Source organism: Poecilia formosa, unplaced genomic scaffold, assembly GCF_000485575.1.
Source record: "Poecilia formosa unplaced genomic scaffold, Poecilia_formosa-5.1.2 Scaffold65, whole genome shotgun sequence".
NCBI lineage: Eukaryota > Metazoa > Chordata > Actinopteri > Cyprinodontiformes > Poeciliidae > Poecilia > Poecilia formosa.
The window spans coordinates 313,536-326,354 of NW_006800004.1; the positions used below are offsets into that span (position 1 = coordinate 313,536).

The 12,819-nt window shown below is 37.2% G+C and overlaps 1 protein-coding gene and 1 long non-coding RNA gene across 5 annotated transcripts in view; one reads left to right on the forward strand and one right to left on the reverse strand.

The window, feature by feature from the left end:
• Positions 1-3,773, reverse strand: part of LOC107836522 (uncharacterized) — a 17,207-nt gene extending 13,434 nt beyond the window's left edge. The window contains exon 1 of the long non-coding RNA XR_001662438.1: positions 25-3,773. This is a non-coding gene — a long non-coding RNA (uncharacterized LOC107836522). The remainder of the gene's footprint in view (positions 1-24) is intronic.
• Positions 1-12,819, forward strand: part of nlgn1 (neuroligin 1) — a 375,009-nt gene that overhangs the window by 58,692 nt on the left and 303,498 nt on the right. The window lies entirely within an intron of this gene.

Consider the following 12,819-nt stretch of genomic DNA (forward strand, 5'->3'; position numbering starts at 1 on the left):
ACACACACACACACACACACACACACACACACACACACACACACACACACAAAGATGTAGCTGTACGTAGTATTGAACAAGATGAGCTCAGGGTGGACCTTGAGTGTGTAATCTCCATTAAAAGAAAGCAGGGCTGTGTTCATGTTGGCTTGGCTCACTGTATCAAGCTTTGTTTCATCAAGATAATGTCCTGCACTGCCCCCTCTCTGTGTCTTTCTCTCTCTTTCTCTCTCTTTCTCTCTCTCTCTTTCTCTCTCCCTCTCTCTCTACATCTCAGGCAATCCCTCTCTCTGGATGCGAGGACATGTTGGAAGTGTGAGTGTGTGAGAGGAAAGAGATATCGACAGTGTCCTTGATTGGGTCTGGGTGTTAATGTCATCGTCTTGGCAGCGACTCATATTGTCACTTATTGTATATCCTTTAGCTTTTTATTAGGCAAATGCAAAGCAATCTGACTGGTCTCCTCAAATCCTAGCATCATTTATCTGCTCTAACGTTGGACACACACACACACACACACACACACACACACATACACACACGCAAACAGAGAAGGATATTGACGTAAATTGGGAGATTAAAGAAGCTTACGCTGGATATTAGTCACACAGCATGGAAATCACTATTTAGAAACCAAGACCCATTCAACATCCTGTATCTTTTTACTTTATGATGAAAGGAGATTAGGGTTGAAAATAATGTCTAAGACAGGAAAAGGACAGTAAGATGGCAGGGCCTGCTGCTGAGGATGTTTTTACAGTAAGGGCATTTTTATTTGTTGTTTCCTTGGCTTAATTTCACCACCCACAGAAGGCACAGAAAGACAAATAATCACTTGAAATTTCAATTTACCTCCAGTGGTCCCACACTGTAATGGATGTGTCATAAATTAAGCTGTGTGCAGGTGTGCTACTCTCCTTGGTTCTGTGTTTCTGAGCTCTTGGTTTTGGAATCACAAACAGAACAAATTGATCAACTCTGTGGGTTTAGAGCGGAGATGCTCGGAGAGTCTAAGGGGGTGTGTGGATTGTGACCTGGAGGTCTAAACCTGCTCTGGCTCACACCAGAGGTTCGAGTTGGGAAGGAGATGAGGAAGCTCTGCTTCAGCTGGGCAGAACCAACAGAGGAGTTTCAGATCTGCTCCGACTGCTTCTAATGGAGACAGTCAGGAGGAGAGCACAGCGCTCACCTCTTCTTTCATCGTCTTCTCAAGACCTGAAGTTATTTCCACTGGTACCTTGTGGTTGATATCAATCATCAGGTACAAATCAATCAAATTAATATTTACTAGATGCTGTTCTTTTTTCAATTAATATATTTTTTGTTGTCATTATACATGGCAAAGTCAAAGTATAAGAGGCTGTCCCTCAGGAAAAAAATACAATAAAATAAAACAACAGACAATAGACATAGCAGCTGCAACAGAAAGGAAGAACTAAAACATTTTACACAGATTTATGCTTTGTGCTTTTTTTTTGTTTTAATTTTGCATAACTGTGGTTGGGTATTTGGGGGGTAATTTTCTATTCAAGTTTCTCTCTAGAAACATTTTTGGAAAACAGCCATTTTTATTTCATCTGTGTTTGTTTATTATTGAGTTAAAAAAATCATATTTAATTTTTTTTTCTACCAAGCAAAAATACTTTTCATTGATCACTGTCCCATTTATGTAAATATGGCAGTTTACATAAATGGGATTGGGCCAGGGGACAGTTTCTTTGACAACTTTTCAGAAACAATTTAAATTGATTATTATTAATGTTGCTGCCAGCTTCTGACACTCCCAGGCTTGGATAATACAAAGTTATGTATTAAAGCAATTTCTTTTCATATGACGGACAGGGACAAAAGCTTTTGATTAAAGCTAAAAAATATACTGCCATTAAGGGGTTAAAATATTCAATAATTTATGAGGATTTAGGTTATTTCTAGCAGATTTTAAAAAAAAAGGGGAAATGCATAATATTTGCGGTGGAGAACAAAATGAACAGATCCAAAAGCATGTTGTGATCAGAGCTGTTGTCCTCAGTGCCATGCTGCATGTGTTACTACTGGTTTCTGTTTACAGTCATTATAATCTGGTGAAGGTTTGGACAGAAGGCTGAAGGCCACCGCCCTGGGCCAGTGTGGGGGGGGAGTTAGGGGCGTGTTTAATCCCGATGAAACCATTTGTTCCTTAGTCTTTATCCTGGTAGCACAGTTTGAGTGCAAAGACAGTGAGTTCCATCACAACGATGCATTTTGTATGGCGACCTGCTGCGGACGTTTCCTTTCTGCAGTGAAGTCGGCGTTCCTGCTGTTGCACTATGCACCAGGATGGACTCCACTGAACTGCTGCAGATGTTCAGCTCTAGTTTTTGAGTTTCTTACCAGCTTGGTACCGGTTCACCACAATTTCACTGGATCACTATTTAAAGTATCATTTTCACATCACTTGGTTTGATGGTTCACCCTGTGTTTGTTTGAACAGCGGCTTCCACTTTCCCAGCCTGAACCATGGCCGGCTCAGTGTGCTGTCACCAGACAACTCGGGAATAGAAACACAAATTGATATAGAAGTAGATAAGGGAGCAATAGCAGCTGTCCAAACTGACAGTATTGGGAAAGAGTGGTGTCAGACTAATAGAGCTGTTTTTCCTTAAACAAGCAGTTTCCAGACACTTCAGCAGGTCGTTCTCAGACTGCTGCTTTGTTGTCACTTCTCAGTCCTAAATGCACCTCACAGCATTCCAGTTTCAGTCACTCTGAAACTGATGGGTGGTTCCAATTCAAAAACACAAAATGGTAAATAGAAATGAAAAAAGCATATAGCTTTGTACTGAAGACTTGAAATATTAATTGTTCACATTATAGCAAAAACAATTGTCATTTTTTAAATATATTTTTAAAATCTAAATTAATCTATCTGAATTCATTTAACTCAGTTTAGCATTTCTTCTTTACTCACACAGATTCATTGATAACTGATTATTGCTGGCCCCTCTAAAAAAACTTCCTGTCAATTGCAGCAAACAGATAAAGTTTTGCTTTTTATGTCTGTTGATGCTGAAGCACTAAAAGTTCCTTTCACAAGAATTTGACACGTTAAAAAAACAACAACAACAACAACAAAAAACGAAACAAAACAAAACAAAAAACTTTTCCACACCATAAGAGTTTTATGGTCTGGTTATTTCAGAGGGTCTGGACCCTCAACTATTGAGAAACAATTGCTTGCTGGAAGCGTGGACTCAGTTGAACTTTTAAATGATTGCATCTGACGTTACCCAATCACTACAACGTTTGGCCATGATGTATGTAATGTGGCAGCTCGACTATGGAGGAGACTAAGCTATGAAGCTTATGGAAATGAGAATTCAAGAATGTAAACAGAACTTCTGCAGCAAGAACCCAGGGTTTATTATTGTGGCGGCAGCATCATGATGTGTTGGGTTGAGTTTGATGGTGGCAGTGGATGACTTTACTCATGGTGACAGGGTTAGGATGTTTTTGTGGCTGCTTCTTGAGAGGGCAATATTAGGAAAATCTAATATCCTAATATATTTCTGCTATCTCATGATACACAATTTATATATTAAAAATCTCCAATGTTATTTTAAACTAGATAACATGTAAAATGGCACAGAAGTACTCTTTTTAAATGCACCATTCATGTTGTTTTTCTTATTTGTATACGAAATCGGAATAAATTCAGAATATTTTATTATAGCCATCAAAAAATCACCAACTCAGAATCCACGATGAAAGGACCTCTTGGGTGCTTTTAACATAAAAAAATGCAAAATTATGATAATAATAATAAAAAAAAAACAGATGAGTTCAGATGAGAGAAGTAAAAGTTCAAATGACAATAAAATCAGCAGACCCAGAATAAGTCACATGTATTGAACTATTTGCGCATGCTGCCTTTTACTAAAATGGTAAAAGGCCAAAAGGAAATAAGTCTAAACTGTAATCAGAGAAGCTGAAGTCCAAAAGATGACGTTAATTCCCCTGAATAGGTGTCATCAATGCTAAATATTCAGAGGTTTCTAGAGATTGTGTGATAAAATATTGAGCATATGGATAATTTTTTAGGTGGGGAAATAAATTTGTGGTACAACCTTTTATATGGCTTTATGGTACATTTTGCAAATTATCTTACTTTGTTCCACTTCCTCCGTATGAAATCCAAACCACTGACAGATCATTGATCCAGCATTGTTTCTCTTTGGAACTACTATAGTTCATCTGACTTTACTTTAGTTTCTCCTGAAACTCCCACCGTCACCATATTTTTTTTGCTGTCCGGTGTGACTAGCAGAAAATGTTTAGGTTGAGAGAGAGGAGGGACTTGAGTGAATCAGATGCTGAAGTCTTGTTAAATGAATGGCAGTTTATACTTGATGGTTGCAATAGAGCCATTTTAACCATCGTAAATTGAAAAACTCTGATACTCCATACATCGCCCAGCCCTACCTGGGTGTACATTGTGGGATCATCATAGCAAGCTGCTGCGTATTCAAAGTACAGACTGGGAGTAATGGAGAGTGTAGCAGCACATGTCTGCATTTACAATTATTGAGGTTCTTTGAGTCCTGTAGAGCATAGTGGGGACATCACAAAAGAAATAGTTCTAGACCTATTTGAACGTGACATTATTCTGAAATTGCACTATTCCTTCTCCAGATGTGCTTAAAATGAAAGGTGTTCTTAACTTGATTTTTGTCCACGTTTGGACAGTTTCTCGTTTCTACAACATTTTGCTTCCTTTTTCTTTCATTTCGGTGTCCTTTCTGCCTCTGCTTCTTACATCTGTCTTGATCAGCCTTTGCACTAGTTGGCCTTTTCCCAAGTGTTTCCTCTGGCTGTCCATTTTGACTTTTCACCCAACCATCTCAGTTTCTTCCCATGTGCCTTTGTCTTGCCTTTGTCTTTTTTCTTCCTTAGGCTTCGTCCTAGTTTTGCAGTTGTTGAAGGAGGTTCCGGTGGGAGGTGGCACACTCATGTGTGTGCACACACACACTGACTTGGAGAGGGAAAAATGCAAGAAAGAGAGAGGCATGAACCTTCTTATGTTCAGGACTCCCTTGAGGATCTCTGTCATGTCCGCTCACCGCTCAACTTTTCCTCTGCTTATTCTTCTTTCCTATATGAACCTTTTATGAGTGTCAGTGTTTTTCTGAATGTTTGCATGGAATTTGAATAAGTGTGTTTCTGTCAGGGGAATAATAAGCTATCTTGTAGAACTTGTACAAAAAGGGAAAAACAAATCAATCTTAATTAGCCTTGACAAAATATATGGGGAAAATTGGTATTAAAATGGTGATCCTAAAAGACCTCCATGTTTTTACATTTACATGTCATTTACCTCTTACAGATGTTTGCAAGCTGTGTATGCTGTGTGTCCACCAGATGCATTGGGTTTTCTTTTTTGGTCAATGGGGTTGACTAGTCAACTAGTAGTCAGTGTTACCAAATTGAGTGGGTTCCACCCAACTGGGCTTCTTCTGAACATATTGGGTTGGGAAAAAAACAGGTTAGTGCAGGTTGTTAACATTTGGGAGGATTTTCAAAACACTTGGTGGAGTTTTAGAAGGTGTTCATTGGAAAATCCTGTCGAAATCATTGCCATTGTGTGGTGGAAATGTGAAAACTAAAACTTGACTGGTGAGACACTGACTTTTCCAGCCTGGATCTGGTCCTTGTTTGAGCATGTACCACTTATGTTTATTTGTCACAAAAGTTCACTTTGTGTCTATTTAATTAAAACGAATGTTCAAAGTTTTTAAAGCATAACACAGTTTAGCATAGTAGTTCCAAAAAATTGGGGCCCCCTAACGGGGGTCACAAATACGTAGGTCCATGGTGTTGGGGTCCTCTTCAAAAATTAACCTAAGAATTTTTTGACCAAAGTATACCTAGGTTAAAAGTAGACTTTTTGACCTAACATCATTTGGCTTTTTGACCTAGGTAAGAAAGCTTTTGGAAATGTAAAAAAAAAAATAATAATAACTTGAAAGTAAATGAAAGTAACCTGTTGACTAATATGCTGGCTGCTGATGCTGATTGTGTTGCATGCTCAGTTCATAACACCCCGTCCCCCAACCCCCTCAAAAAAAGCCAATGGTGTCATGACAACGGTCCACTTCCAGCTCAGCTCAGACATGTTACTATTTCTCTCAGGTCAGTGTTCTCTTGTTAAGATTCCAAACTTGTCACTGTGCTTTGATCAATCTGGATAAAATTAACACCTATTTGGAAAGTGGTAGGTGGAAACATCCACCCTGAGGAGTTCAAGTTTTGCCCAAAAAAACTTGAACTCCTCAGGGAGTGGAAAGATATGTGGAAAACAAGATTTCACATAGCCTCTAATTCACTCTATGTCTGTATTCAAGGGGAGCCTTTCCAGAATGGTTGTGCATGTCTATAATTGTGGATTTAAAAGGCAGTTAAGAACTATAATTAAACTATTATATTATTAATTGCACAAGTTCAATCAAAGGCAATACATTAATTCTGATCTTGATTCTCTTACTGAATAGTACTTACTTTTAATTATTATAATAGAGTTGTTCTGTAAATGTACGACTTATGCACGATTCTACTATTTGGAATAAACGTTCAATCTTCACTCAAATGACTCTCTGACACGCTGTCTGTCTTTAAATCCTGGCTGAACGCTCTACTGTTAAGGCATTTGCACGATCTCTTTGTTTGCTTTTTTAAAAATTTGGATTATTTTTATGCCCTGAAAGCACTTTTTTAAATAAAATATATTATTATAATAATTATTATTAATACTTATACTGCTACAAACAAGAACGTTTCCATGGTTCTTGCTTCACATGGTGGTAGCCTTCGGGTATTTATAGTAATTCACACATGTATTTGTGGGTGGCGACAGGGCGGACCAGCATCTGCGCTCTGTATCGTGCAAATTGGGATGTATAAAGGAAAGGTGTGCAGATATGTGTGTACTTACAGCTTTATACATCTGAATTTTTTAGGGCGCCGCACTTTTCTAAATTTGTCCGTATTCCAAGTTTTAGTGTGAAAACTGCGCACTCTTATATACATGAGGTCCCTGATCTTGCATGGAAAAACACACATTAGTAGTAAATATAAAGGGGATAATGAGGTGAAGATTGAGTATTAAATACATACAGGAAAATAACTGCCTCTTGGGAAAACCAGAGATAAAGCTTTATATTTTATTCAAGCATACAGTAAGTTTTAGGCTGAGGTTAAAATTTTTCAGAAAAATTCAGGGGCCTCATGCATAAAAGAATGCACAGTTTTCACCCTAAAACTTGGCGTACAGAAAAATTTAGAAAAGTGCGGCGTACAAAAAAAAAAAAAAAAAAAAAAAAAGGATGTATAAAGTACGCACGTGGCCGCGCACCTTTCCTTTATAAATTCCTTTCCTTTATAAATTCTAATTTGCGGGAAATAGAGCACAGCTGCACAAATACATATGTAAAATTAATATAAATACCCGGAAGTCCTCCAGCGTGTGAAGCAGTAACCTTGTTTCTAGCAGTATGAGTATTTGTAATAATAATAATAATAATAATAATAATAATAATAATAATAATTCTATATTTTATTTAAAAAGTGTTTTCAGGACACACAAGGTCATCTCACAAAAATAAAAATAATACATTTTAAAGAAAAAAAAAATAAAATCCAAATAAAATAAATAAATACATAAATAAATAAAGAGGTCGTGAAAATGCCTGTTTGAACAATAGGGCGTTCAGCCGGGATTTAAAGACAGACAGCACGTCAGAGAGTCTCTGAGTGGGGATTGTGGACGTTTATTCTAAATAGTAGAATCATCTGCATAAGTTGTACATTTGCAGAACAAAGATGCTTTCTGTCCAGAAAGGCGCATTCACAAAGCAGGTGGGTCGATGACTGCAGTTGCACCGGTACCGGTACACACGGCTCCTTCTTTAAGTTTTGCTCATAGCTCCAGAAACATCAGTCTGGATTAATCTAAACACTAATAAACCATCATCAACAGAAGATAAATATGACCTCTGAACACACGCTCCCTCTGAATCCTTCCATTGGCGATGTTCTCCATGAGAGCCAAAATGCTCCAGTTTTGCGCAGCTATACGGGATTGTCTACGCACCTTAATCACCTTAAAAATGATCAAATCTGTTTGGAGTTAATCTGCTGATCCACCCCCCCCCCTTTTTTAGTGAGAATTAAATTACCCCATAGAAGCATTTCATGCGCTTCGGCGCACAGACCGACGCGTTTTTTATGAGACAAAAACTGAGGAAAAGTACTATTTACATTCGAGTGAGGTTTTCAGATCCTTTTATTTTTATTTTCTTTATTTTATGTTCGTGTTACTTTATTGACTGGGGATAAATGCGGTTCAGTTTCATCGTTTACTTTTAAGCAATAAAACATAAATAAAATCATGAAAAAAACATCGGGTTTGATGCTTCTTGGTCTAAAAAACAATGAATGGAGTCAGGTTTCAATGTATTTAGGTGAGTTTCAACGCTTTGTGGTTTGATATTGTTCACAGAAAAAGTTTGCGTGGCTGCCGCACATTTTACGCCAGCAAAAATGTGTGCGTATATTTACGCACACTTTGACGCAAAGTTAATTTTTATACATGCTGACTTGTGCGTATAATATGGCGCCGCACATTTCTTTGTGCGCATGAGGCCCCAGATAAGCTCTGCTTCATTGTTTCCCTAATTATTATTTTTTGCCTATAGAATTTTGAACATTCCAAAAAACCCTAAATCCACTAGTGGGAGTAATGTTTAGCCCCCTGTGAGGGGAAATTTTGTGATTAATTTATGTCACCCCTGTAAAATTCTAAAAAAGAAAATACATCTAACACTTTCAGAAATTCAAAGATTTTCCTAAAATCTTGTTAGTATGAGCAACTTTTAGTGTTAGGAATCTTGGAGAGAAAAGGCTCAGAGCTTTTTTTTTAATCACAGTATGTACTTCATCTTCTGTTGAGACATTGCCAGTGCTTCTTCTTAGTTTTTGCTGTTGTGGACATGAGCTAGACAGCTCTTTTCAGTATTGGTTGCTTTAGTGCACAGTGTTAAAAAACTATCAATGTACAATCTTTCCTAAGCATGAAGTTTATGTGTGAAAATTCATGTTCAGTATTTTTCTAATCAGCTTTAATACTTTTATACACAGCTTGTATAAGCTTTTATACACAGTTTGAAATATGACATTAGCAGCTGAGCCTTTCCCTTTAGGACGATTCCATTGCTGATAATCGGCTGCTGACCTTGTTGGTTTTAGGGGTTAATGAGAACTCTGTGGAGGGAGGCAACAGAATAGAACCTGCCTGCCAAGACAGGTGATTAGATTAACCCCAATCAGTTAAGTGTTCAGAAGGGCTGCTATGTGAGTGTTACACACCATCTTCAGTGTCTGACAGGGGGGAAATAAAGCCCAACTGACAAGGTGACAACAAGGCAACGTTTCTGGAAATCCACAAATAGTTTGAATTATCAACAAATTGGAAGATCTGAATTGAGTGACTGTATTTGCAAAGGTGCAAGGCTGTTTGTTGATAGTATTTTCAGACAAACACCAGGCAAAAGTCACTAAAGAATTCAATGTTCTTATTGGCTCTGTCCTCCACTGACATTAGCTGATGAACCCAATTTAAAACATCTGCTTCAGAATACAAGACAACTTTATTCTTCTTGGTAGCAGGTATTTATTTTGCTGGTTACAGCGAAATCATTTTAGAGGGATTTTGTGGTATTCAATGATACCTTTAAAATCCCTCCAAGACATTGGTAAATTGCAGCAAACATGTGCACTGAAAGCCATTTGAGCAGTCAAGAAGACAAAATATTTCTTATTGACATCTTGTTGCATTCTATTTCCAATTGAAGTGTGATATAAACACAGAGAAATATGTTGCAAACCCAGACCAGGGTCTTTAAAAATAGCTAATTATTGTATAAATGAACATTTACATACATCCCATTCTGGTGCTACATTTTGTTTTTCTTGTGTTTTATGTGATCCTGGTGCCCCCTTCAATAACCTTCAGACAAATACAAGATCCCTCCATTATATCTGCACTGCAGAGCTGCCAAGTCCTTAATTATGTTGTGATATTAAATTGGGTGTGGATGAATAGAGCAGGTTGCACATTGGAAAGCTGGCCTTCTGCCCAGCTTCATTGTAATCATACATACAGATTTCTTTCTCCTATTGGTACATTCTGTCCTTAGTTTTACAGCATAGAACTGTAACAGTGTTATACTTGTTTTTATGTGAGAACTAGTGTTATCACTGATTCATATGTGCAGAATTCATCTAAAGAATCATCTTCCTATTTTCACACTGTAGCAAAAATAATTTCATTTTAATCTAGCCAGATTGCAATAGATTTTTTGGGCTTAGCAATGAACTAAAAACATGTTGTCTAGTCTCAGGCTATGCTTTGCAAACACTTTGTCTGCACCGATGAGGATTTACTCTCTTCAGCATGACAAATGCTTAAACTAAGCCAAGTATAATAGTCACTGGATAAATTGGGGAAATTCACACTGTAACCACACACACCAACACGCGGGAGTACTCACACACTACTGCATCACAGGCCAACACAAACATTTCAAAGGATGTGACAGCAGAATGTGATTCTCCACAAAATAAACTTTATTTTCATATAGTTAGACCCACATAAGCTGTTTTGTAAACCCACACATGGCAAGAAATATATATTGTCAGATTTATTACTTTTTCAAGCTCCTCACAACTTGTCAACTTGTTACCTGCAGACATGATGACAGCAGTACATCATGTGTATTTTGCGCTTTCCCATTCTGAAAGCGCAAAATTCTAATTAAAATGTTTAAGATATGTCTGTGAACGAGAGTAATTTTAAAATATCTGTAAAGTCCCTGTGCAGATACCTGGCTGGTTTGTCTGTTCAGCAAATATCTGATTTTCATCAAGTTCTAATCTGTCCTAACCTGATGAGACCTGCATCATGGTCCTGCTGCCTCTGATGTCTCCTCCCTCACTTAGCTCTTTCTATTCTTTTAAATATGTGGAAAGCAACAGTAAGCACAACTTCTGTGCAAAAAAGAAAGGGTTTTAGGTTTATGTTAGCATTAATGAACTAGCAATGGATGCAAAATTGGTAACAATAACATATTGTTAGCTAGCTTAAAATGCTATTAATGAGTGAATGAATGTATTCTATTAATCCCAGATGGAAATTCACTTAGTAAATTGACTGAATGGCATGGGCTAACTTGTCATTTAGCTAACATTATCTGCATGCAATGCCATTAGCTACTGAACTTACAATTTGTTTGGAAAAAATGTCTGCAAAGTTTGTTGCATTTTGACTCTGGCTAAATTGCTTAAAAATTACACAGACTGTAATACCATGCTTATATCTAACTTCAGTGTTCTGTAACATAAAAATCACAAACTTTGTTTCAATTGCATAGATAAGTTATTGAGCTATTAGGAATAATAGATATTAATGACATTTCTAAAAATCCAAACAAAACTAAAGCAAAATGATTTTCCTGCTCAAATTAAATATGTTGTAGTAAGTTTTATAAATGTATGACATAATTCAAGTTAGTTATAATTTTTCCAATTAATTAGTGTTTCTATTTAATTCAGTCCAAAAAAAAAGGTTTTCTCAATATCAGTTTTATTTATTTAGTTCGGTTTAGGTAACCATCATAACCCTGGGCCAAATGTTAGCGACTGGATAAAATTTAAAACCTCAACAGAGCCCAGGCCTCCAGGAAGCAATGGTTTCCCAAAAGCCGAGACTCCAGACTTTCTGAATAAAGTGAAGCATTGAACAAAGATCTAGTTTTTACCTGGCAATAACTGGCATGGTGCAGTGAAACTGCTCCTTGAAGTGATTTGCTTCCTTCAAATGTTACTTATCACAAGTTACTACCCACCCCTGACAAGAACAAGTGGAGTATAAACTATTACAAATCATAAACAAATAAGATATGTTAGGAACAAATTTAAGTGACTTTTGGTTCAGACTAAACATGTTTTTTGTGTAATTTCAGAGAGAACATAAAGCAGATTAGCATCATTGGATGAGGCTAAGCCTCCTGAACCCACTGATTCACTGTCTTGACATTATTTATTTTACCTTGAGCTCCTTTGCCCACCTTTGAGCTAATAAGAAGCCCTTCTACACTTCAGAAAAAGCTACTGTGACTCTCATCTGTAATATTTATGTGCTGTACTAACAAAAACAGTAGAAAGACACAACATGTTATGGCATAATAGGAAGTAATTGGATCTAATATGCAGTTGTACTTCAGCATAAATTATTTAAAGGCGTGCTACCACTTTCTCTCCAAGTGTCTGCTACAGCAGATGAGTCTAATTTAAGGAATCTCTTTCTTTATAGTAATCACAGCTTCACAGAGTTTTGTACGTCTTTTGAAGGTTAGGATTTCAAAAAATCATATATGTGGGGGAAAAAGTATATATGTAAAAAAAAAATCAATCAATCTATCTATCTATCTATCTATCTATCTATCTATCTATCTACCTGGTTCTCACTGCCCCCCTGTCCTGCATATTTTCGGTATTTCCCTTCTGCCACAAACCTGAATTGTATCTCTGGGTGATTAACAGGCTTCTGCAGTACTTGACGGTCATGCAAACATTTGAATCAGCTGATCTGGAATAGAGGCACAACTAAAACATGCAGAGCAGGGGGGGCGGTGAGGACCAGGGTTGAGAAACACTGGCTTAAGCTATTGCATTTGTGTACTTCTACTCATTATTCTAAATCCAGTAATTGGTCCTTTTAGTCATTGTCTC